We start from the raw sequence: 6000 nt of genomic DNA, 5'->3' as shown, positions 1-6000 counted from the left end.
TATATATATATATATATATATATATATACCCATATATACACATATACACACACACACAAGAGCATAGAAGCTTTTTCAGAATTATACTTGTTTGCTCTATGCTGTGAATATATGTTTAGAAGTTGCAGTGTGTTTTTGCGAGAAAGACTGGCAGCAAGGGTTAAAGTGATGGTAAATTTGTACTATATAAATATTGAAATATTAATCTTTGAGTACTTATAACTTAATTTGCCTATATATTTATTTATAATCGTTATTCATAAATGTAATAAATTATTATTTTGCTTTCAGAGCGTTACCACTCCTTGCTCCTCTCCTGCCATTACTTCTGTTTAGAATCTTCATCCCGGCGATAGTTTAGAACCACCCCTCCCTGCGACAGAGAATTGGCATGTCAATCTTCTTGACTTGCTCTGCGCATGCGTTACATTTATGTATTTGTATCCAATGTATCGTTTACTTTGGATTCAGTCTAAGCGCAGCTATCAATAGAGAGAGAATAACAACTGAGAATCCCATTTATTTTATCCTCAGTACAATGTTTCCAATCTCCGCAAATAAATGTTGTGCATGCGCACAATTAAAAGCTAGAGCACTCTTAGCCAGCGATACAAGAGTTAGGGCATGCGCATATGTATTGAAGGGCGTGTTAGCTAAGAGGAGTGTCGCCGACTGGCCAGAGCTGTCAGTGGTTGTAAAAAAAGTGACCGGAGTAAATCAATGGCGGCCGTGTTACGGGAGAAGGATAGAAATAATAAAATACGAGTTTCAAAAATAAATAAGTTGATTAATAGAGTGAACTTGATAAAGTCATGAATTACAGTCACATTATTTATGGAGTTCATAAAAGAACGATCTTTCAAGGTAGGCATAGTTTACCATCACTTTAACTACTCTTAAAACATTATATACTAATACCACTGGACACAACTGATGCCATCTCCAAAATGCATAAGGTAACAAACCCACACAGTATGATGGCTCTAAATGCTAGAGCATCATACTCAGTTAGGGAGGGTTGCCACCTTGGCCTTGTTTTCATGGAAATGTATGAGTTATAGTGGAGAGGATAGGGCTAAGAACCACCCTATAGAGGTGCGCTAATGATGATAAGCAATGCTTCACAGTCGGTCAGGATGATGGCAGCTCTCCCAGATATTAAAGTCAGATAGAGGTCCTGTAGATGCAGAAAAGAAGGTGCCACATGGAACAGTATCGTCAAGTGAAAGAACAAGACACATCAGACAATTTCCAACTCACATAAGAAGCGGCACTCGTAGTGCCAGATACAGCAGGTCGGGGCCTCTTAGTCGCCCGACAGACTCAACCGCAATGTACGCAGTCCGATCACGTGGGTATATCTCACCAATCAGAGGCAGTGGAATCCCAACGCCTTCAGCTAGTGGTACTAATCAGCAAAGCCAAATGAGGGGGTGTGTGTGAGAAGCTCTGCAGTCACTCATGTCAATAAAGTGCTTGAACAGCTCAACACCACCACCAACGGTCAAATACACAGAGCAAGGTTATAAAAAGTTAAAAACAAGTTTATTAAAACAAGTAAAACACAGCAACGCGTTTCTCGGCTGCACAGAGCTGTTTCATCAGGCTGTAAAAATCAAACACAACCCCTTGCTCTATTAATACCTCCTACTACGCAATCAAACAACCGGAAATTGCAACACCCTTGTACATAAGACTTTTAATTGGCCATGGTACATTACCTATCTAAATAATTGTGGACATAATAATACAAATAAAAATACAATGAATCGTAGAGAACATAATAATACATTGAATCAACATCATCTAAATACATCTTTTAAGTGCTATATTTACATGATCATCATAATGCTACAAAATGTTATATGATATACAATTATAATACAAATATGATGATGAGGATACAATAGGTTCAACCCCAATATTTTAGGCACTATGACCTAAACTACATATATTTAGCCATTATTAAAATAATTGTGACGCTGACTTAATAACCACAATCTACTAATTTATTGGGCATTTCCCTTATGCTAAACTGCATATATTTTATCTAATTCTAAAAGTCTGTCACTAACTAATGTTTCTTTACATGCCCAGCACTAAATCTATGATAAACATAATATTCCCATACCCAACAGTATATATAGGGATACATTCATATTCCATCAAATATAGATGGCATATACATAGATATATCTAATATTCCACAACTATGGGGACTCAAAATCGAAAGTGTCCACAATGGATTTATACGGTCCCCCAGGGTGGTAATATATTATTAAACCCCACTAGAGAAGATAGGCTGGAATATTTTACCATATCATACAACTAATGCAAAATGATTAAATGGCCATATACATTCCTCCCCCACGACAATCAAGTCTAACTCATATGTTACCTATAACCATCGGGGGAGTCTACCTCCTAAATAGTTACCTCCGTAAATATATTGCAATTTTATTATTTTCTTAAAAGCTATGTAAATCAACTCCTCTAGTGGATACCAGAGGCGTAACTAGAAACCACAGGGCCCAGGTGCAAGAATCTAAGAAGGGCCCCCCCCACCTCCCCTCCCCCCTCCAAAAAAATGTGAATTTATTACATATAATTTTTTTTTTTTTTTTTTTTTTACATTTAACACAGAAAAAAAATGTGAATCAGATTACATGTCTGCAAAAGGAGGTACCCTGTGCCCACAGTCTGTGAGATGGTATGACCCCCTATTACTGTATATATACAGGGTCGGCTCCAGAACGAATGAAATGGGGGGGCATTTTTTTTTCACGAGGGGGCACGCATTTAAAAAGCATGTATGAGAGTCAAGATAAGAGCAGACCTACTGTGGCAGTCCAGGGGTTACATTTATCAGATCTCTGGCTGTGCAGGAGTTAGATTTGTTTATATTTCTGGAAGTGCAGCGGTTACATGTGTCATATCTCAAGGAGTATAGGGGTTACATTTATAAGATGTATGGCAGTGCTGCAGCAGTTACATTTACCAGATTTATGGCAGAGCAGGGGTTACATTTGTCATATCTCAGGAATGTCTCCCACATATGACACAGCCAGTGGACACTGTTTGCATGTGTAGCTCTACCAATGACCCTACTAATGATCAAATAAACTTAATGACAATAAGTTTAAGTGCCAAGCAGTACATTACTTGTACAGATATTATTAATGATATTTACCAGCACACACAGTATATACAGTATGTATATACACACAAATTATATATATATATATATATATATATATATATATATATATATATATATACACACACACACACGAAAGGTATATCTCAGTAAATGAATGCACTCTCAGGACTTCTCAATAGTGGGTCAAAAAAACCCAGTGTTTATTAACGTTTCGGGGTTCATACAGACCCCTTCATCATTATTTGTTATCTGGTTGTAAATAGAGGAGAGTAAAGAGATTAGCTGGGCCCTCCTAAGTGGCGGATCTCCAGGGTCCAGTGGCTGCAAATGGTTTATGCGACATTTGGGACCCTGGGGGACCCTTCACTTTTAAAATGTAAAAAAAATAAAAATTTAAATCACTTTTTTTTTTTTTGCCCTGGGTGGCATAGCATACCATTTGGGTGGGCATTGCCCCCCAATGCCCCCCCTTGGAGCCGACCCTGTATATATATATATATATATATATATATATATATATATATATATAGTGACACTATTTAACCCCCCAGTACTGTATATAGTAAGTTAGTGACACAGTCTGTAATCTGCCAGTGAGATGGCTGGCCTGACCCTACCCGCCCAGTACTTTATAAAGTGACCACAGTAGTCAGTGACATGGTCCACCCCCCATACTGTATATAGTGGTACTGTATAGTGACACTGTTTACCCCCTGCCCCCCCCCCCCATGCTGTAGTAACAAGGTCTGTAATTTGCTGGTTCCACAAACATACACATACACACATACATGCATAAATACACACACAGTCACATACATACACACACACACACCATACACACACATAAACACCAATGTAAAACAGAAACACTAACCCCTGTAGTCATGTCACACTCACATGATCATCAGTGCAGGCAGTGGTAGGTTAACGTTTTTTATATTAAAAAAAAAAAATTATACAAATTTTTTTTTTTTTTAGCTGGGCCCCCACCCTCAGGGGCCCAGTCGCACCTGCGACCTCTGCAACCCCTGTAGTTTCGCCCCTGGTGGATACTAAATACAAATAGTGGCCCCTAGGGATCATTGGAATGCTGCTAGATCTACATTCATATTGAGACCATAAGGATGTAAAGTCTAAAGTTTATGGATCCAATATGTCTCTCTTTATCTTAACCTAAAGAAACGATTTTAAAAATCTCACTTAGGAATATATTCTATTGGTGTAATAGTAAAACAATCCATTTTACAATTGTGTTTTATATGGCAGTGTCTGGATACACTATGTAGTTTATAGTTGTCCTTAATATTACGGTAATGTTCAGACCATCGGCTGCTGAGACGCCTTCAAGTGCGCCCTACATATTGGATGCCACAAAAGAAAGATAAAAGATAAAGCACATAATTGGATGCACAGCACATATGGCCTACCATAGGATAAGCTTTTTTAGTGGTATAGGACAAAAAAATGGGTATTATGTGCAATATGAGCACACATGTTACATTTCTTGTTATTACAGTTGTAACATCCTGTCTTGGGCCCTCTTTTGTTTGTCCCTAAGGTCCCACGCTGAATCTCTTTCTTATTTTTATTTTTAACTACTTTACTTGGTGCCAAAATGGTCTTTAAATTAGGTGCCTTTTTGAACACCACTAAAGGTTTTGCTTCAATTAATTTCCCCAATATTGGTCCTTCCTAAGAATACTCCAATGTTTATTAATTATTTGTTTTATCAGATCATGGTTACAATTATATTGTGTAATAAATATTGTGCGATTTTTAATATTATTTCCTATTAATGTAGTGTCTGTTTTCTTCTGAAAATAAAGGCTCATATCATCAAGTTTTGCCCTTCTATATCCATTGTCTACAATGTGCTGAGGATATATATATTTTTTTTCCTGAAATCTTTCTTTTAGGATCTTACTTTGTGCCTCATAGTCTGTAAGGGTACTGCAATTCCTATGAACCCGTTTGAACTGCCCATAGGGCACATTTCCTTTCCACGGGTAGTAGTGATTTGTAGTGAAATCTAAATAGCTGTTAAAATCTACCACCTTGAAATGGGTATTGCTTGTAACTTGCCCATTTTCAAAGCGGAGATTGAGATCTAAAAAAACCATAATTTATGCTTACCTGATAAATTTATTTCTCTTGTAGTGTATCCAGTCCACGGATCATCCATTACTTGTGGGATATTCTCCTTCCCAACAGGAAGTTGCAAGAGGATCACCCACAGCAGAGCTGCTATATAGCTCCTCCCCTCACTGCCATATCCAGTCATTCGACCGAAACAAGCCGAGAAAGGAGAAACCATAGGGTGCAGTGGTGACTGTAGTTTAATTAAAATTTAGACCTGCCTGAAAAGGACAGGGCGGGCCGTGGACTGGATACACTACAAGAGAAATAAATTTATCAGGTAAGCATAAATTATGTTTTCTCTTGTTAAGTGTATCCAGTCCACGGATCATCCATTACTTGTGGGATACCAATACCAAAGCTAAAGTACACGGATGATGGGAGGGACAAGGCAGGAACTTAAACGGAAGGAACCACTGCCTGTAGAACCTTTCTCCCAAAAACAGCCTCTGAAGAAGCAAAAGTATCAAATTTGTAAAATTTGGAAAAAGTATGAAGCGAAGACCAAGTTGCAGCCTTGCAAATCTGTTCAACAGAGGCCTCATTTTTAAAGGCCCAGGTGGAAGCCACAGCTCTAGTAGAATGAGCTGTAATCCTTTCAGGAGGCTGCTGTCCAGCAGTCTCATAGGCTAAACGGATTATACTCCGAAGCCAAAAAGAAAGAGAGGTTGCCGAGGCCTTCTGACCTCTCCTCTGTCCAGAGT

General features: G+C 38.2%; 1 protein-coding gene across 2 annotated transcripts in view; it reads right to left on the bottom strand.

Annotated features, from left to right (window-relative positions):
• The window catches only part of LOC128667000 (uncharacterized), a 141277-nt gene that overhangs the window by 225 nt on the left and 135052 nt on the right, over positions 1-6000 (bottom strand). The window lies entirely within an intron of this gene.

The sequence above is a fragment of the Bombina bombina genome, chromosome 7 (genome assembly GCF_027579735.1).
Source record: "Bombina bombina isolate aBomBom1 chromosome 7, aBomBom1.pri, whole genome shotgun sequence".
Taxonomy (NCBI): domain Eukaryota; kingdom Metazoa; phylum Chordata; class Amphibia; order Anura; family Bombinatoridae; genus Bombina; species Bombina bombina.
Note: the sequence above shows the minus strand (reverse complement) of the source record. Positions and strands in the feature narration are given on the sequence as shown.